This window comes from Lissotriton helveticus, chromosome 1_1 (assembly GCF_964261635.1).
Source record: "Lissotriton helveticus chromosome 1_1, aLisHel1.1, whole genome shotgun sequence".
Taxonomy (NCBI): domain Eukaryota; kingdom Metazoa; phylum Chordata; class Amphibia; order Caudata; family Salamandridae; genus Lissotriton; species Lissotriton helveticus.
In genome coordinates, this window is record NC_136057.1 from 286,542,187 (window position 1) to 286,568,128 (window position 25,942).

The window sequence follows — 25,942 nt, forward strand, 5'->3', positions numbered from 1 at the left end:
CCCTCCTGACCTGCCCCCTTTCCCCGCTCCACCCCCTATGGCCTCTCCTAAAAACAAAGCCTATTGGTCTGATTTTGAATATTATGACGAAGATTCCATCTCCAAAATCCTCTCTACCCTAAAACCAAACAATCACTTTAATGACCCCCTACCCTCCAACTGCCTCAATGCTGCCTCCCAATTCATTGTTCCTTACTGGACTACAATAATAAACGCCTCTCTCCAACAGGGATTGATTCTTGACCCCTTAAAAGCTGGCCAAGTCCTCCCCATCTAAAAAAAAAACAGCACTGGATCCATCCTCCCCCGACAATTTCAGACCCATCTCCAATATCCCGCTACTAGCCAAAGTACTCGAGAAATGCGTACAGCTACAACTAAGCCAGCACATCAGTAACTTCCACCTACTTGATGACTTCCAATCTGGGTTTAGACCGGGGCATAGCACTGAAACCACTATGCTCCACATCGTGGATGATGCCCTCCAAGCCCTAGACCAAGGCAAAGCCTGCTTGTTAATCCTTTTAGACCTATCCTCCGCCTTCGACACGGTCAATCATGATAAACTTCTTGAACGCCTCAATCTCAGGATGGGTCTGGATGGCGTGGTCCTAGATTGGTTCAGGTCCTTCCTCCATAATCGTTCACAAAGATTCCTCATTAACAGCAACCTATCAGCTCCCTCTCCGGTTATGGTTGGAGTCCCCCAAGGATCAACCCTGTTCCCCACCCTCTTTAATCTTTACTTAGAGCCACTCACTGAAGTTCTTCGGACTGCCAACATTTCCTACCACATGTACGTGGACGACACCCAAATATACATCAATATCTCTTCATTGGAGGAGATCCTCTCCCTGAACGAGACCTTGAAAATGACTGTCCAGTGGCTAGCCACTAACCAACTAAAACTCAATGCAAAGAAAACCGAATTTCTCCTAATCTCCCCTTCTAAAGCCAACCCTGAGATTCAGACGTAGATCGAGGCCATCACAGCCCTAAACTGCCCGCCGACCATTGTGGACTCTGCTAAATCTCGGCATAATCCTAGACTGCAACTTGAACATGCGGGATCACATCAACTCAATGGGTAAAGCAGCTAGATTCCACTTGAGCTATCTTTGGAAACTGAAACCATTCATTGAAGATGCTGACCTAAAAATGGCAGTGCAAGCACTAGTCATCTCCAGACTGGAATATGGTTGCTCCACCCTCTCTGGCCTACCCAAGATCTCCCTCGCACCCTTAAAAGCTTGCCTCAACGCGGCTGCCAGACTACTCACCGGCACCAGGAAATTCGACCACATCTCTCCACATTTGAAAGCACTGAACTGGCTCCCCATAGAGGCCAGAATTCAGCTGAAACTGGCATGCATCACTCATAAGGCTCTTTACTCAAACTCCCCTGCTTATCTGGCACAAAAACTAGTGATATCTGGAGGGAGCAGGAACTCCCGGTCCGCCAGAAACCTCTTACTCCAGCCGGCCTTCCTCAAGAAAAAAAAAACCTATAATAGGGCATTCACAGGGGAGCCCCTAGAATCTGGAACTCCTTCCCACCCAACATCAGAAGAATCCCATCTCTTGCACTTTTCAAGAAGGAGGCCAAAACCTTCCTCATGGGTAAATTCCTCGTCTAAATGCCTGACATGCCTGACCATAAGTCTGATGTTCCTCAGACTAGTGCTTCTACGTTAGACCACCAACTCTCCTCGCAGAAAACTTTCGGGTCCCTTATTTTTACTTTTACTGTTTACTATTTTGTTCCTATTATTTGCCGACTTTAAATATGATTGCATTTGTACTGTGTATCACCAGCATTCCCATGTTCCCTACACCCCGGCCCATCGCCATCCCCCTGTACAGTTCTGTATGTATTTCATTGCACCTTAACGTTGTTTGTACTCCTCTGTATATCCGGTAAAGCGCACTGATACCCTCACGGGCAAGTTCGCGCTCTATAAAACACAAAAATAAATAAATTGTAGTTTCACTTTTTGCTCATATAACTAAAGGCTTGCAAATCCAAGCATTCTTAAAAAAGAGATGTGATTGAATGTAAAACAACAACCTACGTAGATCATACGAAATGTGTCACTTCTTTCGAAACGTGTAATCTGTGTCTTGCCTTGGGAACTGACACTAACTTTAAATGCTGTTGAAGGGCCAATAACGATAAATATGGTGGAATTAATTTACATATCTTTTAGTCTGGCCTGGTTCTAGAGCAGTGGGCCATCCACAAATAGAAGAGTGTCCGTTTGAGTTATTTTTACATTTTCACGTGCACCTGCAGCCTGTGTTTTCTCTCTAATCGTCTCACTTGCATAACTAGCAGTGACTTGGAATACTTTGTGCCTGTTCGAATGATCAATCATAGTGCTGGTACAGTTAGGTCTGTTATGTCAAGGTCTGTGCTTCAAGGTCCGTCCATCTCAGCACACCCCCCTCCTCCCCAGAGCGGATAGGGGCTATTTAAGGAAAGAACAAGCCTTGGATTTCTGTGGGAACAGGGAGCAGCAGCTCCTGTGACCCTTGCAGGCAACACTCAGGGCTTTAATTTGGATGGGCCCAGCCATTGTGCTTTTGTGTTCGATAATTCATGTCTTGACCTCCCTGGCTGTTCTCCCCACATATACCAAACCACATGGGCAACGTATAGCGTAAATTACTCCTGTGGTGTTGCAATCAGCGTTATGTCTAAGTTTGATGTTTTGACCTGTTCTGGGGTGCACAAATTCATTTCCCACTATCACAATACTACACTGGCCACAATTGTGGCATTTGCTCATACCTTTATACCTGCAATAGGTTTTAGGTCGATTGTTTTTAATATCTCTCTCAGATTTTTCGAACGAGAATGTGCAAAAATAGGAGTGCCCCTGAATAAATTTGTGAAATCTGGTTTATTTGCTATAATGTCCCATTGTTGTCGTATGATCTTTTTTATCATTACTGCCTGTTCGGATTGTTTCAAAATGAATACCATGCGTTCATTTGGAGATTTATGCGATTTCTTTAATAACGTAGCACAGTCGAGTAGTGCTACCTTATTTTGTGCACAATCGAGTACTTTTTCAGGATATCCACGTTGTTTATAACGCTCAATTTGTACTTTGATCAAACCTTCACATTGCGTTTTTTCCAAAGAGATTCTTTTGATGCGTATCAGCTGTGATGTGGGTAAGTGATCTGTCAACGCTATAGGATGAGCGCTGGAATAGTACAGAGCGTTGTTAACGTCTGTAGGTTTTCGAAATACTGTTGTCGAATTCCCTTGAGGGGATTTATAGATCTCGATATCCAGGAACTGAATGCGATCCAACTGGATGTTGTGAGTAAATTCTATCCTAGGATTCTTGATGTTGATATCTTGTATTCGTTCCTCCAATTCTGACCTGCTCCCTTTCCAAAATATGAGGATGTCATCAATGAATCTTAAAAAAAGGAGTATGTGATCACTCCAACTTGGGTTCTTCAAGATGTGCTCTTCTTCAAAATGGGCCATGAAGGTATTAGCGTACGACGGGGCTCCTGGGAAGCCCATAGATGTTCCAGTTCTTCGTAGAAAGTATTCAGTTTTCCAAGAAAAGTAACTATGGTAGAGAGAAAAATGTAACAATTCCAGCAACAACACACTTAGATCTTGATCTATATCCGATTTTAACAGTCTCCACTCCATAGCTTCCATGCCCTCTATATGGGCAATAGATGTATATAATGGTACTACATTAATAGTACACAGCAGTGTATCTGCATCAACCAGGTGGCTTACTGCTGCTAGTTTGAGGAGACAATCCGTGGTGTCCTTAATGTACGTTGTCCAAGATTGTACTAGTGGTTGCAGATGATGATCGATGAAATGTCCAATTGGTTCATGAATGGATCCACATCCTGCCATGATGGGACGAAAAGGTGGGTCTGTGGGATGTTTATGAATCTTCGGTAGCATGTAGATGTGTGGTATTTGCGGCATTGTCGGTAATAGTTATTTCCTGGTGTTAACATTGATGAGCCCATTTTCTTCGGCCCTTAGTACGATCTCTTCCAGGATCACAATCTAATCTGATATATGTGTCTGTGTCTTGAACATGCTGGTCCACTTTTTGAAGTCGGCATTTACCGGAACGCATACGCGGGGACTCAATGTATGTGCTAGTATGTACTCGCGTTGAGAATTTTGAATCGACCGCGTGACAGGTTCTCACTGTTAAGGAGGATTTTCTTTTTTACCCCTTAGCATATTTTTATGCACAGATGGGAGCTGGTTTAACAGGAGTATCGGCCTCTGAAGAGACCTTGGGCCACACCCTACTTAGAAAACGGGTAAGATGGATGGACTGTTGATATAGGGGGAATCTGGAGTGGCAGCACATGGGGCCCGATTCACAGAACTTACTTAAGACAAAATCCTAAACTTACTACCATTTTGGTATTCACAGAAGGCACTTACTCATTTTGGTATTCACAGAAGGCACTTACTCATTTCGGTATTCACAGAAGTTAGGACTCCTAACTTTAGGACTCCTAAATGCCTTCTGTGAATACCAAAAGTCTTAAAATTAGGGTTTTTCTCAGTTTAGTAGTAGTAAAGTTAGGACTCCTAACTTTACTACTACTAAATTAATTAATTAATTAAATTAATACCCTCAATCACCAAACAGAGATCCAACACCAACCACCTTAACTGCATCCTTCTCAACACCCGCTCGGTTCACAAACACGCCATCGACCTTTGGGATCTACTCAACACCACCTCTCCGGACATCGCCTTCCTAACAGAAACCTGGATGAATGCCTCTTCAGCTCCAGACATCACCATAGCCATCCCGGACGGATACAAGATCATCCGTAAGGACCGCACCATCCAAACAGGAGGAGGCATCGCCGTCGTCCACAAGACAGCATTCGCGTCTCAACCAGCTCAGATGACAACCTCGCCATCGCCGAACACCTTCACTTCCAGATCCACACCGACCCCAAGACCACACTTAGAGGCACCCTCCTCTACAGGCCACCAGGACCCCGTACAAAATTCAGCGAAGACATCACTGACTTCATCACCCCACACGCCCTCCCCTCGGAAGAATACATTCTACTGGGAGACCTCAATTTCCATCCGGAAAAGAGCAACGACAGTAACACTACCACCCTTCTGGATAATCTCGCCAATCTCGGACTCAAACAACTTGTCAACACCCCCACACATTACACAGGACGCACACTCGACCCTATCTTCACTTCTAGCAAGCATATCGCCTTCACTCACACCACACCCCTCCACTGGACGGACCACAGCTGCGTCCACTTCATTTACAACAAGACCACGACCCACTACTACCCTCAACCAACTTTGCGAAGAAATTGGAACAAAATCACCATCGACCAGATCTCCTCATCGCTTCTTCAAAAACCCCCTGCCTACTCAACGAACCCTAACCAAGCCGCTATCAACCTCACACAATGGCTAACCCAAACCGCCGACAAACTAGCACCCCTGAAAAAACATCAAATCAAGCAAGGAAGCAAGAACGCCCACTGGTTTAACGATGACCTTAAGAAATCCAAGAAGCTCTGTCGCTCCCTTGAAAAAACCTGGAAAAAAGACCCAAACAATACCACCCTAGCCGCCTTCAAAAACGCCACCCGCAAACACCACCAACTAATCCGGACAGCCAAGAAATCAGCACTCAAAGACCGACTAGACAACAACGCTCGCAACAGCAAGGAACTTTTCAACATCATCAAAGAATTCACCAACCCTACCGCCAGCTCCAACGACATCACCCCCTCTCAAGTCCTCTGCGACTCCCTTGCCTCATTCTTCCATGACAAAATCGCCGACATTCATAACAGCTTTAACAACCAACCTGTAAACCAGTCCACCCCTCACACCTCCGAACCTGCGCCTCTTCCGAATAACCTTTTTGACTGGAACCCAATCACCACAGAAGACACCATTCACCTGATGAACTCCATCCATTCTGGATCCCCTACAGACCCATGCCCCCATCACATCTTCAACAAAGCAAACTCCGTTATCGCACCCCATCTCCGAGACGTCATCAATTGCTCCCTCAACTCCGCCACATTCCCAGAAAGCTGGAAACACGCCGAACTCAGCGCCCTTCTGAAGAAACCCACAGCTGACCCCACCAAACTCAAAAACTACCGCCCCATCTCGCTCCTCCCATTCCCTGCCAAAGTCATTGAGAAAGCCATCAACAACCAACTCGCCGCCTTCCTCGAAACCAACAAAGCACTCGACTCCTCACAGTCTGGCTTCCGAGCCAAACACAGCACCGAGACCGCCCTCATCGCAGCAACAGACGACATCCGTACTCTACTGGACAACGGAGACACAGTCGCCCTCATCCTCCTTGACCTCTCTGCAGCCTTCGACACAGTCTGCCATAGCACCCTGATACAACGCCTCAGAAACATCGGAATTCAAGGAAAAGCTTTGGACTGGATCATCTCGTTCCTCACTGGAAGAACTCAGAGAGTCCGCCTCCCCCTTTTAAGTCAGAAGCCTCCGAAGTCAACTGCGGCGTCCCGCAAGGATCATCACTTAGCCCCACCCTCTTCAACGTGTACATGAGCCCCCTCGCAACCATCGCACGTCAACACAACCTCAACATCATCTCCTACGCTGATGACACTCAGCTGATCCTCTCACTCACCAAAGACCCAAACACCGCCAAAACAAACCTACATGAAGGGATGAAGGAAGTAGCTGAATGGATGAAGCACAGCCGTCTGAAACTGAACTCGGACAAAACGGAAGTCCTCATCTTAGGTGCATCCCCTTCCGCCTGGGACGACTCTTGGTGGCCAACGGCCCTAGGAAAAGCCCCCATACCGACTGACCACGCACGGAACCTGGGCATCATCCTGGACTCCACACAGACAAGTTAATACCGTCTCATCATCTTGCTTCAACATCCTACGTATGCTCAAAAAAACATTTCGCTGGATCCCCACTGAAACAAGAAAAACGGTCACCCACGCACTGATTACTAGCTGTCTAGACTACGGAAATACCCTATACGCCGGTACCACCGCAAAACTGCAGAAAAAACTCCAACGCATCCAAAATGCTTCAGCCAGACTCATACTAGACATCCCTCGCAAAGACCACATCTCCGGTCACCTGAAAGACCTGCACTGGCTCCGCATCAACAAAAGGATAACGTTCCGTCTCCTCACCCACGCACACAAAGCCCTCTACGAACTTGGACCAGATTGCCTCAACACGCGCCTTTCCTTTTACACCCCCACCCGCCAGCTGCGGTCGTCCAACCAAGCCCTCGCCGCCGTCCCGCGCATTCACAAAGCCACCATGGGGGGAAGATCCTTCTCCTTCTTAGCGGCCAAAACCTGGAATTCCCTTCCCATCCACCTCCGCCTCACTCAAAACCACCTAGCCTTCAGAAAACAGCTTAAAACCTGGATTTTCGATAAGTAAACCTCCCCCCCTTCCTCAAGCGCCTTTAGACCCTCTGGGTATGTAGTGCGCTATATAAATTTTGACTTGACTTGACTTGACTTGAATGAGTAAGTGCCTTCTGTGAATACCAAAATGGTAGTAAGTTTAGGATTTTGTCTTAAGTTAGTTCTGTGAATCGGGCCCTTAGTGTTTGAAAATAAACCGTCATACTCGTTTGTACCATTTTTTTACAGCTCGATACATGAGGACGCCGTTCGAGGCATCCACACTTATTGAATTGCAATAGACAGCGGGTAAGACTCGTTAGTATATAAATCCACACATGGTTCTTCTTTGGGTTACTAGAACAGTACGGCATTAAACAAGTATATTGTATCATTACAGAGTTTCAGAATTCATCATCCTTTGACGTAGTGAGTACGCCTATCCTTTAGAGGGTTTCCACCTCTCATAACTATATGTGAGCACTTTTGGAGGATAATTAACACTTGCAGCATATTCATGTACCGCACCGGGTCATGCATGACAGTGCGTTTCACTGAGTTTGTAGGATAGCTTGGGTGATCACTCGACACCACCAGGATAAGCATCACGGGACCGTTCCCTTTTTACTGATTACACTTTCTTTGTTGGTTCTTTTTTCACCTTCCGGATTCTTTTCTCTTTCCAGATTCCTTTTAAATATGTGCAAATCCTATAAACTGTTTGTATGTATGATCTTTGTAGATATGTTCATAATCTCAAACTCAGTTTTTAAATGTTTACATTGTAGTGTCCAGCCACGGAACCTAAAGTCAAGAAGAATTTATGTGAAATTGCAAGCATACATTAACCCCTGAAGAAGGGTTCATTGAAACCCGAAATGCATTGAACTTTTTTTTTGCACACATCGATTATAGATTATAATTAGATGTTCAAATGTGATTATCTCTCTGACATGTTGTGAATGTTATGAGCAATTTATTGTTGATATTTTTGTTCAGAATACATGAACTTAATGTTTCTGTTTTTTGAGTGCTTATTTGAATTGAGGAAATTTGGAATATCTGACCTAATAAGCATATTTTTTAAACAAGGGATATCGCAAACAGATACCTTAGGGGCATTTGGTTGAGCACCCTGCAGACCTGGATGTTTCCAGGCCTTGACAGAGCAGTTTATCAGCAAGGGTTGTGGGCACAACCCCCAGCAGAGTTGCCCCCTCAGTGATTGAAACTAGTTTCAAAATTTGATTACCACAGACTCATCAGGTGTGCAGGTCTTACATTTAAAGAGCATATTATCAAGAAACGGAGATAAAATTATCACCGCTTTAGCGGCAGAAAACTGCCGCTAAAGCGACGATAATGGGCTTGATAATATGCTGTTGTGAATTCCCATAGAAGCTCATGTTCTGGTGTTTCTATGTAAAGACCGGAAATGAAGAATATGCATGTTCAAAGCCTACTTACCACTAAGGACACGCTTTGGAAATGAGCCGGAAGTAGAACTTCTTTAAGGTCAATTCCAAAGGCCAGTCTGCTGCATTCATATTATACTCCAGTGGACCTCCTATCATAACAGCTTTGGAGGCTTTAGCTCCTCCCGTTGAGTGCCTTCAAGGCTTCTTGCATAATCCACTTTATATACCTGTCGATTGAAGGAAATGAAACCTCATCAAAAAGTTTCTTTAGTGCAATCAGAGGTTGTCTTTTTCCCAACATTTTGACTCCCACCATTATGATTTTATCTTATCATCTGACAAAGTGCTCCACCAGCACTCTGCTCCTGATTCTCCTTCAGCATACGTTGGGTCAGTGACAGGTCTGTGACAAGACGGACAAATTAACTAACTTCAAACCAGAACAGGGGATTAAGGCTGCTCCGCCCACACTGGTGACAAAGTCCCTATGGTGTGCAAATGTGTAGGTGCAGGAAGTCTGGGACACAATCCCCTAGATCCCAATAGTAGAAAGCCAGAACATTTTGGTTTTCAAATCAAATTGCACATGGTGACTCCGCACACTTCAACAGAGAATATAATGATAATACAGTGTCAATAATAATGTACACATAGTTCATGATGCTTAAAACCAATAGCCAACGCGTCTCATCCGTGACCGGACTTCTTCAGGGCTTTTAAAAAAAAAATTCTCTATTCTCAGTGTCGGTGTATCGTGAAGCGGACAGTCGTCTGGCAACCAGACGACTGTCCGCTTCACGATACGCCGACACTGAATTTACGGCTTTTACTGCTCTTATAACTACAAAAAATGGGAAGTTCTTACACTATGGATTCATGATTACTTACTGTTTTATTAGATTGTTCGAACCTCAAGTGTGAAGACCATTGTGAAGTCTTTCTACATAGAGAATTACAAAAAAAAAAGCCCTGAAGAAGTCCGGTCACGGACGAAACGCGTTGGCTATTGGTTTTAAGCATCATTTTGAATAAAGGATTATTTACTGAAGAATCTGACTTCGGAATTCTTGGGAGAACTACTGGAAAGCTGATAGAACTATGTGTACATTATTATTGACACTGTATTATCATTATATTCTCTGTTGAATTGTGCGGAGTCACCATGTGCAAATTAACTAACTAAGCCTACCTTAGTTATACCATTTCAGTGTGTGTACCACCTCCGAAATGTTGCAAATTTGATGTGCTCCCTTCATTTGATTGGTCAGAAAGACGAGGAGAGGTCATCACACCAAACTAAGATGAGATCATTTCAAATCAATATAGTTGATCAATGTTCCCGCCCATAATTTATTTTCCCATGGTTTTATTCCACCCAGCAATATTATTTCATTTTAGTATACGATGTTTTAAAAATGTGCAAGTTGTCTTCCTTTTCCAGGTCATGGGGTGAGGTTCCCAGACGCATCGCAGGTAAGACTGTCTTTGGCAATGTTTCAATGCCACTGCTCGAGGTCTTTCAGTGCTCCCGGCACATGCGCTGAGTAAACTCAATATGGCACAAATACGAGCTATTAAAGAAGTCAAAGAAAGACACATTAGAATACAAAAATAAATGAATGCACTCTATACCACTTGTCTCTACTCTAACCCCTTTGCATTATTTTTACTATAGCATTAATAGGTAAGCAGACACACAAGTTTTAGTTTAAGCATGGCATAAGCATTAGCATGTGAGTTTTTGAAGCGGCCATTTCTGGCACTAGTGCGCAGCTGCAGGAAATTTCCACCAAAAGCTAAAGACGTCATACCACTTAGATGTGGTAGACGCATGCGCAAAAGAGTTCCCACGTTTTCGGTGGCCATTTTAAGACACTCGGGTTACTGTTAGTGCAAGCTTCCCCTTCTTACTAGATATGTCGTGAAATGCAAGTATTAGTAAACGAAACATGTTGAATAATTAGTTACAGGTTATTTTGAGAGGGCTAAATAGAAGCAAGTTTCTGTACGTATGAAACCTTGCTCCATTACTACCAATGCCTCTGACAGAGGTGGAATGGGGAAGGTACATGAAGGGGTCCATAAGATTAATGCAAACACAAGATTTAAACTTCTTCATTATATTGTCATCCACCAGGTGTACTTGACTCCACGCACACTGCACACGATATACCCACACCACGCTGACACCTGCCCAAGATGCGTTACACGGGGAGTGGATTTTATACACATGATTTGGCTGTGCCCCGGTCTTCAGCCTTACTGGGACAGTGTTCCTGCACGACTGGGGGATGCGGCGGGGTGGATTATACCGCAGGAGATCAGAGAGGTGCTCTTGGGCCTACTTCCTAAATCCAAACATAAGACACTCTCTGGAAATTTGTGAATCTGGGATTCGTGTTGGCTAAACATCGAGTGGTTATTAAATGGATGCAACCCCAACCCCGCTATACACAGACTGGCTAAAAGATATGAAGGAGTGGGCACTGGCGTAGTTAGTTAGGATGACATTTGTGAGAAAAGATCATAAAGCAGAAGATGATAGGATGGCATGGAATTCCATGATAATAGCTCTCCAGGCAGGCCAAGATCAGAACTCCCAGCTGGCCGGGTTGGGGTATTCCGCACAGAGCGCTGTAAATGTGCCTAACTCAGCCCTGGAAGTACCGATACGCCAGCAGATGGTACACACTACATTGTGGGTGATTATTACTGTATAGACCTTGTTGCTCATAGGACGGGACGGGGTGGGAGGGGGATTTTTGTATGAGTTGGTTAGAGTTGTATAAATCATTGGCATTAACGTTAGAACACACCACAATCTACGAGCTGTATTTCCTCTGTTTATGTGATGTGCGGAACTACCGTCACAGGATTATGTAAAGCCTCCTTGAACTGAGCTGTAACTGTTACAAAGTGAACTACTGTAATTTACTTGGTGGTATGACAATGTATGTTGGAAACTCAGACTAAATGCCATTAAAAAATAAAAGTGTTTATTACAGGTTCTTTGAGCCACCGCTGCTCTCACACAAGACAAGAGCCACCAACTGCCACCCGTAGAATCAACCACGCTCGGGGGCACCACATCAACGCATAGAGGTTCTAACATGAACGTCGTAACATGCATTGCTAAGACAACATATTACCTCGTTTTTCTTTAAACACAAAGGAACTAACCTAGGATAAAGAAAACAAATAACCCAATCCCCCACAAACAAAACCCTAACAAAGAAAAACAAGAAGTGCAAACATAAATTCAAACTGCATTGAAAGTACAATATTGCATTATAGGTACATCATCTTAGTTTCCAGTGAGCACGTCTCACATGACTCGACCTCCTTGGTATCACACTAGAACCATGTTCACCGGAAGAAGGAGGAATTACCTCAACCTCATACCTGGCACGGTTTGAGGATTCAGTGACTTGATTAGTTGCTCCAGAAACCTTCACCACTTTGCTAGCATTCCATCAATGCCCACCACATACCATAAGAGCACCACCACACTCTTTCTTAACACACAGAGGATCACCAAATGCCGCAAAATCAGGGGCATACTTACAAGGGCTTTATCTCCGCTTTTTTGGCTTACAAAGCCAAAAAAGCAGAGATAAAACCAGCGCCCTATTTACAAGAGGCTGCCAACATGCATATTCACATGTTAGCACCCTTTTTCCCAATGCCTCCCTTTGCATCTCCAATGAGATGCAAAGTGGGCATTACTGGGCGTACCCCAGATGCACTACCTTGCAAATATTGCTGATGTTTACATTGCAATATTTACAAGGCAGCCGACATGATCTTAGCACACATTAGATTTGGGCGAAAACTGCAGTTTTCGCCAAAATCTAATGTCTACTAAAATCCTGATTTAGCCATCCCTAACATAGAGGGGAGATTATGCTGATACGACTCTGTGGCTCGTATCAGCAAGGTTATTACCCTTTTGCAGGGAACATCGCTGGAAAACCAGCGATGTTCCCTGCAAAAGGGAGATAACCTCGCGATCTCTGGTATTTTTATCGACTGCGATAATATAATTATCGCTAAGCACGGCCAGCAATGATTATCGCTGGCAATTGTTAATATGCCCCTCGGTGTTCTTGACGCGAACCATGTCGTCAGGGAACAATGCAACAGGTTTCACAGAATTCTTGTGATCATATCTAATACAATTTTTTTCTTGTGCTTCTTCAACCCTGGATTCCAATGCCCCTTGGTCCACCCAGCATGACACTTTGTCACGAACAGTTCTTAAAAGCCAAGCCAGGTATAAAGCGGATGTGGGCACCCGACCTCTGAGAGACACAAAAGGCGCTAGTTTAGTGAGGGAGTGGGGTGTGGTGCGGTAAAACCACAACATGGATCTGACTGCAGCCTCCACATTGTATCCATTGTGTTTCGCATACTTAATGCATTCCACAACCACCCTATTCATCCTTTCAACCAATCCATTAGTTTGAGGATGTCCAACTGAGCTTCTTGAATGCTTAACTCCAGATTCACATAGAAACACTCCCATTTCTTGATTCACAAAGTGCACTCCAATGTCGTAAACAAGCGCTTCCGGGAAGCCCTCTCTCATAAAAATCTCTTTTAAGAAATGAATAGTACTACTTGCAGTAGGAGGGGCACAAAAACGGACTTCTGGCCACTTGCTGTGAAAATCCATCAAAACAAACGCAAAGCGTAAATGATGAGGAAGAAAATTAAAGGGACCCACCAAATCAATACCTACCTTAAGCCATGGTTTTTCTGAAAATTAAATGGGCTGTAAAGATGGTGTGACAATTTGTTATCCCTTCTCAGCTCCACAACAGACGACACACTCACTCCTTGACTTTAGACTCAATGTCTTTATCCTTTGAAGGCCATCAATAGTGCAATCTGACACGTCTCTTCGTCATTTTAGCCCCTAAATGTCCATCATGGGCACAGTTAACCAGTTTGGCACAAACATTAAATGGAGGAGTACACCTTCCATCTCTCATAATGATCCCATCTTCAATGGACAACTCATCTGCAATTATGCGGAACCGTTGAATATCAGGAGACACACATCTCTCTCAGGGCCAACCATTCACAATATATTCTTTGACTTTGCCCAGAACAAAGTCCTCACACATCGCCTTTTTCCACTCACTCTCTCTGCAAGCTTTATTTTCCAAAACATCCACAAAGCAATAAAACAATCATCCTCGTTATCCTCTTCCACATCAAGTACATCATCATCGCTAATAGGAAGTCTAGACAACAAATCTGCCCTGACACTTTCTTTTCCCAGAATGTGTTTGACCACAAAATCGTATTGAAGTAATTTAGTGGTGAGGCATGTAATGCGTGGTGTAGCATACTTAAGTCGCACATCCCCCAGGATGTATTTAAGAGGCTTATGGTCAGTTTGAATAGCGATTTTCCTCCCGCAAAGATAAGTCCCGAACTTTTCACACTCCCAATCACCGAGAAGTTCAACAAAATCCGAAGCACTGTCTTCAACATATTATCATGTTCTTCCAAATGTTTTGTAAAAATAAGATCATCCTGAAAGATGACGACAGCTTTTAATTATTAAGAATCGTCTGCCTTGTGTTGAAAAGCCGAGACCACTGAGGCACGCCCGAAAGGCATTCTACAGAACTGAAAGGAACCCAACAGGGAATTGAAAGCCGTATAGGGGCAAGACTCATCATCCAATAGAACTTGGTGGTACGCTGAGGCAAGATTGATCTTAGAGAACCACTCTGCACTCTTCAATTCCTCCAATTGATCACCAATTTTGGGAGGAGGATGCGAATCAACCCAAATTTCTTTATTCAAGCTTCTCAGGTCAATGCACAAGCGTATATCGCCACTCCGTTTGCGGGCAACCACCAAAGATTCAACCACAAACTGGATTCTATGGGTTCAATAACCCCACAACTGTGTTATCTGTCCAATTCCTTCCTAAGATCCATCCTAAGGCTAAACGGCACAGACCTAACCTTGTGCTTCACAGGGATTGTGTCTTTCTTAACTTTAATTATGTGCTTGAAAACAGAACCAGGGCTGTCTTTGATGACCAGAATCTATTTGCTGGTACCAGTTCTTAATACTACGCCGAGAAGCCCTTGGTGGTACCATCCAAGAATATTTAAACCACGAAGAGCTACATAATATTTACCCTGAATTCTATGCCCCCTAAATTCAAGCACATCTTCAATGAAACACTCCGACTCAATTCTTCTCCCCTCGTAAGAAACAGGTGCCCTGTCAGGTGGAAAAAGAGACCTGTCTCCCCAAGATTTCTTGAACAAATCATAAGTAATCATAGATATACGAGCACCAGAGTCCACAAACAACTTTAAACACAGTCCACCTACCAACACATCAACATAAGGGTCCACACAATCAGCTGGATTGCCAGAGACAATACCATCATCTGTGACCACCACAATCATATCCTGTACATTTTGGACAAGTTCACATTTAGTAAAATTAAATCAAATTTTCCCTTGGCAAGATTACTAGTAAATCAAGCCCAAATGTTAACATTGGACATTATTCTTAAACAAATATGACAAAACATATAGATATGTAAGAAAATTATATAAAATGTATTTGTATATTAAAAACATTAACAATAAAAACAAATTAACATTTCATTAGCATATTATACTAAAATGGTCACAGTTCTAAATCATTTAAAAATTGTGAGCAAGAAACAAAATTTGTATCAACCTAAATCAGACAGTACAACACAATTGTCAATTCCAAAGACCTATACAGGGGGGACAAGACAATATAGTTTGTCATCAAAACTTGCACATCAAGTGTCAAAAATTCAAAAACCCAATCCTGGACACATTTGATTCTTGCAATACACAGGATAAGCTTGATTACTTGATTGTGCAATTTTTTTGGCGTCAAGGCGTTTCGATGGCTTATCTTTAAATATTATGCCATCTTTCTCAAGACTTAATTTAAGATCTCTCCTAATTGACGGCACTGGGTGGTTGCCTTGTAGTAGAACGTCCTGTTGGTAAACATACTACAATCAGTAACTTGTACAGCATTCGCACAATTACATTTGCCAATTTTACATTTTTTAGCCACTCATTTGTTGCCATATTGAATAGATAAGGTCCATAGTTATTATGCAGACATAAACTTTGTTACTTAACCATCTCTATATTTTTGGGCCTGTCTTTGACCTGGCATTTGGATCTTACACAGTTGTATCTTATGTAACATCACATGTTTCATCATACCACAGTGTTTAATTTCATATCCTCTCCATAGTAATTTAGAAAATCTACATGTCCAATATTACCATGTGTGCTTTTTAAAATCACATATGAAAACCACTGGTGCGGGGACTTTCCTGCCCAAGAACCCTCTAGGCATCAAAATATTGGTGCTTGTTATTTTATTCGGAGGACCTTTCCTCTAGGCTAATCGACATTATGCAACTAGTGATTCACTATTGTGCCCTCACTTCAGGTTATTACCTTAATTCATATTATTCCTGAAGTTCTTCTGATTTTCCGAACTCCACATCGTAGGGTTAAGGTGGATCTGCAGATTAATTTATTCAATTTTAGAATTTTTAGAGCAGAAGAGTATTCTTTGTCACTAAAATCTAGTCTCTCTTACCTAAATACGATTTGTTTATTTGGCATCCTTCTTTACCTGAGTGTCTTTTTTGTTGTGACTACCACTCATACCACTAACAAGGAATTGTGTGCAGTAAAATCTGTGTAAAGAAAAGTCAATTATTGTAGTTGTCTATTTCGTTATAGTTATTGGACTGCCTTGCTAGCATCTTATGCAACAATTATTTTACCTGTTTGCAACCGTGCTTATTCCGATGTTCTGTTTCTTTTGACCTTGCAATCTTCTACGGAACCAACTTCTTAAAAACGTCACTCCCTGTGATCGGAATGTTGGATTCTTTCTAAATGCAAAAGTTTGACATGCGATAAGCGCCTTAGTATAGACCTATTTTCCCTCTCTATCGATAGTGTTTGTTCTTTACAAGAGACCCACCTCGTATGACAACTTCATGCGTCTTCCATGGGGTGGATAGGCGAAACCAATTGCTGGCGTGTTGTTGCCTGCAGTAAGATTGAATTAAAACAACGGGCTCTATTAGCTTTCAATCCTACCGCCCATAGTTTTAATACTACTAATACGAACGGGGGACCGTCTCGGCATCGGATACTCCTTACCTATTGCAAATTGTAGTCTCTGCGTCTCCACACCCGTCCAGCATCCACCGGCGAACTCGTCTGTTCTCGGAAAAGCGTGAATTCCGTCGTCTATTTTGCTATCGCTTTATACCGTGTTTGCTTGTTTTCTATTGGCCAGCTTCTATTAGTTCAGCTTGTATTCCTAATTGACGGCCCTAATTAGTTGCATTAAGATCCTGCGGTTTGTCTTGCGAAGCGTTCCACGCCTCGTTTTCATTAGCAGTCACAAGTTGGTTCCACGCCTCTTTTTCATTTGGAATCCAAGCCTCGTTTTCATTTTTTGTTGCACGTAGTTATAGCAACCTTTATTTAGCGTCATTGCTTACAATTGCTCTCTAAGACGATTGATTTTAATGCTATGTTTCCAAATTGGATTTAAATAATGTATTTTCGAGTTTAGGCATATAGACAGCCACGCAGACAAACCAGTTTTTATGCGTCTATGTTCTAAAAATTGGCACGTCTTTCCTGTTGCTTTTTAAGGTCTATTGCAGGTTTAATGTGGATTGCCTCCAGAGTGAGCCTTCTTTTAATTAGACCCACAGTTACTCATAATATTTGATTTTATTTTATTTTGCAGGGTGCTGGGTGCCACGAAATGAATATTTGAGCTTGATGTGATTTGTCAGTTACTGACTATTAATTTCATCCAATCTTCTCTTGAATTTAAACCATTTTGTACAGTATCTAAGAAACACATGAACCATTGTTCACGTGTTTTTCTTATAGCGTCTAGGTTTCCACCTCTTCTGTTGACACTTATTCTTTCCAAAATGAACCAAGTGAAATCATTGCAATCATGGTTCTTTTTTTGGAAGTGATATGTAAGGGAAGCATTTTATTTTTTATTTTTAATTGAAGATCTGTGCTCTAATAGTCTCACTCGGAGCTCCCTGCCTGTTTCCCCCACGTAGCCAAGGCCACAGGGGCAAACAAGCAGATAAACTACATTCTTGCTCCTACAATTGTTAAGGCTTTTGGGGATTAATGTTTTTCCAATGAAGATCAATTTCTTTGTTGTGATGCAGTTAGGGCAAATGGAACATGAGCCACACTTGTGGTTACCTGTTGCCTTTTTATTGTCAATCAAAGTTGTTTGTACACTGCTGGCAGTATTTTCATATGTTTTTACTAGGGCATTTTTAATAGTTCTGTTGCGCCGGAATGAGAACAGTGGTTTTGGTACCGGTACCGTTTGGCCATTATTAATGATCTTCCAGTTGCGGTTGACTATGTTTTTAATTTTGTTACTGAGACCAGAATATTGGCTCGCAAAAACAATCCTATCCTGGGCCTTGTTTGTTTTCTTTCTATCCATATCAAGTAGATTGTCTCTGTTATAAAATCTTGCCCGCTTCATGGATTGTTTCACTAATTTTTTGGGGTATCTCCTTTCTCGTAGTTTCTGTTCCATAATTTCAGCATGGTGGTAGAAATCTGTCAGACTCGTGCAATTACGTCGTAGCCTTAAAAATTCCCCGAAGGGGATATTATCTTTTTGAGATCGAGGATGGTTACTCTGGTATTGCAGGAGGGTATTTTTATCCGTTGGCTTTGTATAGAGTTCAACCTCTAGGAACCCATTGACTTCTTTAATTTTTATGTCCAAAAATTCTACACTGTTGGCACTATAGTGAGCAGTAAATTTTAGGTTTGTGTCACCCAAATTAAGCCACTCCAGGAAGGGCAGCAGGTCTTCACTGGCACCGTTCCAGATAAAAATGATATCATCAATGAAACGGTGCCAGTGAGAGATATTCTCATAAAAGGGTGCCATCTCATTATAGATGTGTTATTTTTCGAAATGACCAACATAGAGGCATGCCAGGCTGGGGGCACAAGTGGCCCCCATGCTGGTCCCCTTAACTTGCTTGAATAGCTCCTCCTTAAAGAGACATTTTTTATTTTTTAATACTAGTTCTACACACCCTAAAATGAAGTCCTTGTGGCCACCCCAAGGTCCTCGCCCTCCAGGATGGATGAGAGGACCTCGATGGTATGGTCTTGGGGGATATTTGTGTAAAGAGTTTCGATATCTAAGGTGACCTAAAATTGGGTCACCTTATCGAAGCTCCTCCCTTCAAATATCGAGATGGTATGGGCCGTGTCCTTTAAATATGATTGTTGTTGTTGGACCAAGGGACGCAAGAAAAAATCCGCGTATTTACTTAGGGGCTCTAAAGGCGAGCCTAAGCTGCTCACAATAGGCCGCATTGGCGGGTCAGCAGTGTCTTTATGGATTTTTGGCAATCCATAGATTGCCGGGATGATAGGGTTGTTGTTTAGAAGGAATTTATATTCATCATCACATATCAGGTCATTATCTCTGCCGTAACCTAAGAATGTTGATACTTCTCTTTTTAATCCATCCAACATTTTAAATGATGCAGGAGTATAATGCTCTTTAACATTAAGGAGTGCCATCATTCTGTTATCATAGTCTGCAGTATTGAAGACTACGACCCTGCCGCCTTTATCGGCGGGTTTTATTGTTACTTGGTCGCAATCTTGTAAATTTTTTAAAGCTATTCTGTGGCATTTAGATAGGTTATTTGACTGCACCTGAGTGTTTTCAAGACTATTTTTGATCTCAATTTCTACTATTCTTTCAAATAGTTTGATGTTCTTGTCAACTTGGTTCAAATTAGGGGTGAATATTGACCTGGGTTTAAAACCTGTTACATTTGGGTCTGGCTCGTACACCTTATCTGCGAAGAACCTATTAAGTCTGATTTTTCCAAAGAAACTTTTAATATCCTTCTCCAGTTCAAATTTATTCGGTGGAGCAGTGGGGGCAAAACTGAATCCATATTTTAAAACCTCCTTTTCATCTTCTGACAACACCCTGTCAGAGAGGTTGATAATGGGGAATTCATTCACCTCCAATATCTGGAATTCCTTGTTTTCAAGTAAGTTGGGGTGGTCTGATTTGGAGGTGCATGGTTCCTCATTGGTTCCTCCCTGGGGAAATTCCGATACCCTTTTTGGCCCCTGTAGGGGCGATTTCCTAAAAAAGAATGGGGTTCCTGCTGGTAATTGGAAGCCGCTCTCCCTGTTGGTTCATTCATATGATCTTCCTCATCGCTTGACCCAGAGGTTTCTGAGAATGTTACTCTTTTATTTCCTCCCCGGGAATACATTTGTCTGGAATATTGGGGCCTCTCCCATCTTTGGTCATTCCTGCTGGTATAGTAGTCTTTATTTAGGAATGGGTAAACTGCTTCTGCACTGAACTTTTCTATATCTTTTCTGAGTTTGATTGATTTCTTATTCGTTAGGTACTCCTGATAACTATCTGTCTCTTGTGCTAGTTCATCTAATTTCTTTTTTACGTCCTCAATTAGTGAATTTTGTTTGAATGCTGTCTCTAAATCATCTATTTGTTTCCTTTCCAGGCTCATTACTTCTTGGGCTGTCTCTATTATAAGGATCAGCCAATCTCGGCTACATCGATTGGCGATATGAGTCCAAATCTCTAGAAACTTTTCGTTATCAGTGAAAAGTCCAGGTTCGTTTCTAATACGTAACCCCAGGGGTATAACTCCTGCTCTTAAATACCCTGTTAAAAACTCTGCATGTAGTTCAGTTCTTATTAATTTTTTCTTTAGATTCAGGATTTTGATTAGGTCTTCGTGGCCATTTTTACTATTGGTCATATTACTTCTAGTTTGAGGATTCTGATTCAACATTTTATTTAGTTGGTCCTCTGTGTATCCAAATGTTATGAATTTGTCAATTTTTGCTTCTTATTGCACACCCCAAATTGGTGGTTTCAATATATAAAGCTCCCTCAGGTTAGATAATTTGTTGGGGCTTGTTCTGTAAACCTCTCCTGTTCAAAGGAACTGTGCTCAAATGTTGAATATAACAGAGAGAGACCCCCTGCGCCAGGGGAATAGGGTACTTTTCAACAGTAAAATTAAAGCAAATTTTCCCTTGGCAAGATTACTAGTAAATCAAGCCCAAATGTTAACATTGGACATTATTCTTAAACAAATATGACAAAACATATAGATATGTAAGAAAATTATATAAAATTTATTTGTATATTAAAAACATTAACAATAAAAACAAATTAACATTTCATTAGCATATTATACTAAAATGGTCACAGTTCTAAATCATTTAAAAATTGTGAGCAAGAAACAAAATTTGTATCAACCTAAATCAGACAGTACAACACAATTGTCAATTCCAAAGACCTATACAGGGGGGAGAGACGAACACAAGACAATATAGTTTGTCATCAAAACTTGCACATCAAGTGTCAAAAATTCAAAAACCCAATCCTGGACACATTTGATTCTTGCAATACACAGGATAAGCTTGATTACTTGATTGTGCAATTTGTTTGGCGTCGACGCGTTTCGATGGCTTATCTTTAAATACTATGCCATCTTTCTCAAGACTTAATTTAAGATCTCTCCTAATTGACGGCACTGGGTGGTTGCCTTGTAGTAGAACGTCCTGTTGGTAAACATACTACAATCAGTAACTTGTACAGCATTCGCACAATTACATTTGTCAATTTTACATTTTTTAGCCACTCATTTGTTGCCATATTGAATAGATAAGGTCCATAGTTATTATGCAGACATAAACTTTGTTACTTAACCATCTCTATATTTTTGGCCCTGTCTTTGACCTGGCATTTGGATCTTACACAGTTGTATCTTATGTTACATCACATGTTTCATCATACCACAGTGTTTAATTTCATATCCTCTCCATAGTAATTTAGAAAATCTACATGTCCAATATTACCATGTGTGCTTTTTAAAATCACATATGAAAACCACTGGTACGGGGACTTTACTGCCCAAGAACCCTCTAGGCATCAAAATATTGGTGCTTGTTATTTTATTCGGAGGACCTTTCCTCTAGGCTAATCGACATTATGCAACTAGTGATTCACTATTGTGCCCTCACTTCAGGTTATTACCTTAATTCATATTATTCCTGAAGTTCTTCTGATTTTCCGAACTCCACATCGTAGGGTTAAGGTGGATCTGCACATTAATTTATTCAATTTTAGAATTTTTAGAGCAGAAGAGAATTCTTTGTCACTAAAATCTAGTCTCTCTTATCTAAATACGATTTGTTTATTTGGCATCCTTCTTTACCTGAGTGTCTTTTTTGTTGTGACTTCCACTCATACCACTAACAAGGAATTGCGTGCAGTAAAATCTGTGTAAAGAAAAGTCAATTATTGTAGTTGTCTATTTCGTTATAGTTATTGGACTGCCTTGCTAGCATCTTATGCAACAATTATTTTACCTGTTTGCAACCGTGCTTATTCCGATGTTCTGTTTATTTTGACCTTGCAATCTTCTACGGAACCAACTTCTTAAAAACGAAACTCCCTGTGATCGGAATGTTGGATTCTTTCTAAATGCAAAAGTTTGACATGCGATAAGCGCCTTAGTATAGACCTATTCTCCCTCTCTATCGATAGTGTTTGTTCTTTACAAGAGACCCACCTCGTATGACAACTTCATGCGTCTTCCATGGGGTGGATAGGCGAAACCAATTGCTGGCGTGTTGTTGCCTGCAGTAAGATTGAATTAAAACAACGGGGCTCTATTAGCTTTCAATCCTACCGCCCATAGTTTTAATACTACTAATACGAACGGGGGACCGTCTCGGCATCGGATACTCCTTACCTATTGCAAATTGTAGTCTCTGCGTCTCCACACCCGTCCAGCATCCACCGGCGAACTCGTCTGTTCTCGGAAAAGCGCAAATTCCGTCGTCTATTTTGCTATCGCTTTATACCGTGTTTGCTTGTTTTCTATTGGCCAGCTTCTATTAGTTCAGCTTGTATTCCTAATTGACGGCCCTAATTAGTTGCATTAAGATCCTGCGGTTTGTCTTGGGAAGCGTTCCACGCCTCGTTTTCATTAGCAGTCACGAGTTGGTTCCACGCCTCCTTTTCATTTGGAATCCAAGCCTCGTTTTAATTTTTTGTTGCACGTAGTTATAGCAACCTTTATTTAGCGTCATTGCTTACAATTGCTCTCTAAAACGATTGATTTTAATGCTATGTTTCCAAATTGGATTTAAATAATGTATTTTCGAGTTTAGGCATATAGACAGCCACGCAGACAAACCAGTTTTTATGCGTCTATGTTCTAAAAATTGGCACGTCTTTCCTGTTGCTTTTTAAGGTCTATTGCAGGTTTAATGTGGATTGCCTCCAGAGTGAGCCTTCTTTTAATTAGACCCACAGTTACTCATAATATTTTATTTAATTTTATTTTGCAGGGTGCTGGGTGCCACGAAATGAATATTTGAGCTTGATGTGATTTGTCAGTTACTGACTATTAATTTCATCCAATCTTCTCTTGAATTTAAACCATTTTCTACAGTATCTAAGAAACACATGAACCATTGTTCACGTGTTTTTCTTATAGCGTCTAGGTTTCCCCCTCTTCTGTTGACACTTATTCTTTCCAAAATGAACCAAGTGAAATCATTGCAATCATGGTTCTTTTTTTTGGAAGTGATATGTAAGGGGCGCATTTTATTTTTTATTTTTTATTGAAGATCTGTGCTCCAATAGTCTCACTCGGAGCTCCCTGCCTGTTTCCCCCACGTAGCCAAGGCCACGGGGGCAAACAAGCAGATAAACTACATTCTTGCTCCTACAATTGTTAAGGATTTTGGGAATTAATGTTTTTCCATTGAAGATCAATTTCTTTGTTGTGATGCAGTTAGGGCAAATGGAACATGAGCCACACTTGTGGTTACCTGTTGCCTTTTTATTGTCAATCAAAGTTGTTTGTACACTGCTGGCAGTATTTTTATATGTTTTTACTAGGGCATTTTTAATATTTCTGTTGCGCCGGAATGAGAACAGTGGTTTCGGTACCGGTACCGTTTGGCCATTATTAATGATCTTCCAGTTGCGGTTGACTATGTTTTTAATTTTGTTACTGAGACCAGAATATTGGCTCACAAAAACAATCCTATCCTGGGCCTTGTTTGTTTTCTTTCTATCCATATCAAGTAGATTGTCTCTGTTATAAAATCTTGCCCGCTTCATGGATTGTTTCACTAATTTTTTGGGGTATCCCCTTTCTCGTAGTTTCTGTTCCATAATTTCAGCATGGTGGTAGAAATCTGTCGACTCGTGCAATTACGTCGTAGCCTTAAAAATTCCCTGAAGGGCATATTATCTTTTTGAGATCGAGGATGGTTACTCTGGTATTGCAGGAGGGTATTTTTATCCGTTGGCTTTGTATAGAGTTCAACCTCTAGGAACCCATTGACTTCTTTAATTTTTATTTCCAAAAATTCTACACTGTTGGCACTATAGTGGGCAGTAAATTTTAGGTTTGTGTCACCCAAATTAAGCCACTCCAGGAAGGACAGCAGGTCTTCACTGGCACCGTTCCAGATAAAAATGATATCATCAATGAAACGGTGCCAGTGAGAGATATTCTCATAAAAGGGTGCCATCTCATTATAGATGTGTTGTTTTTCGAAATGACCAACATAGAGGCATGCCAGGCTGGGGGCACAAGTGGCCCCCATGCTGGTCCCCTTAACTTGCTTGAATAGCTCCTCCTTAAAGAGAAAAATGTTAGTTTTTTAATACACACCCTAAAATGAAGTCCTTGTGGCCACCCCTAAGGTCCTCGCCCTCCAGGATGGATGAGAGGACCTCGATGGTATGGTCTTGGGGGATATTTGTGTAAAGAGCTTCGATATCTAAGGTGACCAAAAATTGGGTCACCTAATCGAAGCTCCTCCCTTCAAATATCGAGATGGTATGGGCTGTGTCCTTTAAATATGATTGTTGTTGTTGGACCAAGGGACGCAAGAAAAAATCCGCGTATTTACTTAGGGGCTCTAAAAGCGAGCCTAAGCTGCTCACAATAGGCCGCATTGGCGGGTCAGCAGTGTCTTTATGGATTTTTGGCAATCCATAGATTGCCGGGATGATAGGGTTGTTGTTTAGAAGGAATTTATATTCATCATCACATATCAGGTCATTATCTCTGCCGTAACCTAAGAATGTTGATACTTCTCTTTTTAATCCATCCAACATTTTAAATGATGCAGGAGTATAATGCTCTTTAACATTAAGGAGTGCCATCATTCTGTTATCATAGTCTGCAGTATTGAAGACTACGACTGCAGTATTGAAGACTACGACCCCGCCGCCTTTATCGGCGGGTTTTATTGTTACTTGGTCGCAATCTTGTAAATTTTTTAACGCTATTCTGTGGCATTTAGATAGGTTATTTGACTGCACCTGAGTGTTTTCAAGACTATTTTTGATCTCAATTTCTACTATTCTTTCAAATAGTTCGATGTTCTTGTCAACTTGGTTCAAATTAGGGGTGAATATTGACCTGGGTTTAAAACCTGTTACATTTGGGTCTGGCTCGTACACCTTATCTGCGAAGAACCTATTAAGTCTTATTTTTCGAAAGAAACTTTTAATATCCTTCTCCAGTTCAAATTTATTCGGTGGAGCAGTGGGGGCAAAACTGAATCCATATTTTAATTTTCATCTTCTGACAACACCCTGTCAGAGAGGTTGATAATGGGGAATTCGTTCACCTTCAATATCTGGCATTCCTTGTTTTCAAGTAATTCAGGGTGGTCTGATTTGGAGGTGCATGGTTCCTCATTGGTTCCTCCCTGGGGAAATTCCGATACCCTTTTTGGCCCCTGTAGGGGCGATTTCCTAAAAAAGAATGGGGTTCCTGCTGGTAATTGGAAGCCGCTCTCCCTGTTGGTTCATTCATATGATCTTCCTCATCGCTTGACCCAGAGGTTTCTGAGAATGTTACTCTTTTATTTCCTCACCGGGAATACATTTGGCTGGGATATTGGGGCCTCTCCCATCTT

The 25,942-nt window shown here is 41.8% G+C and overlaps 1 protein-coding gene across 2 annotated transcripts in view; it reads left to right on the forward strand.

The window, feature by feature from the left end:
• LOC144796227 (aldo-keto reductase family 1 member C1-like) overlaps positions 1–25,942 on the forward strand; it is a 243,658-nt gene that overhangs the window by 161,020 nt on the left and 56,696 nt on the right. The gene's annotated exons all lie outside the window — the stretch shown is intronic.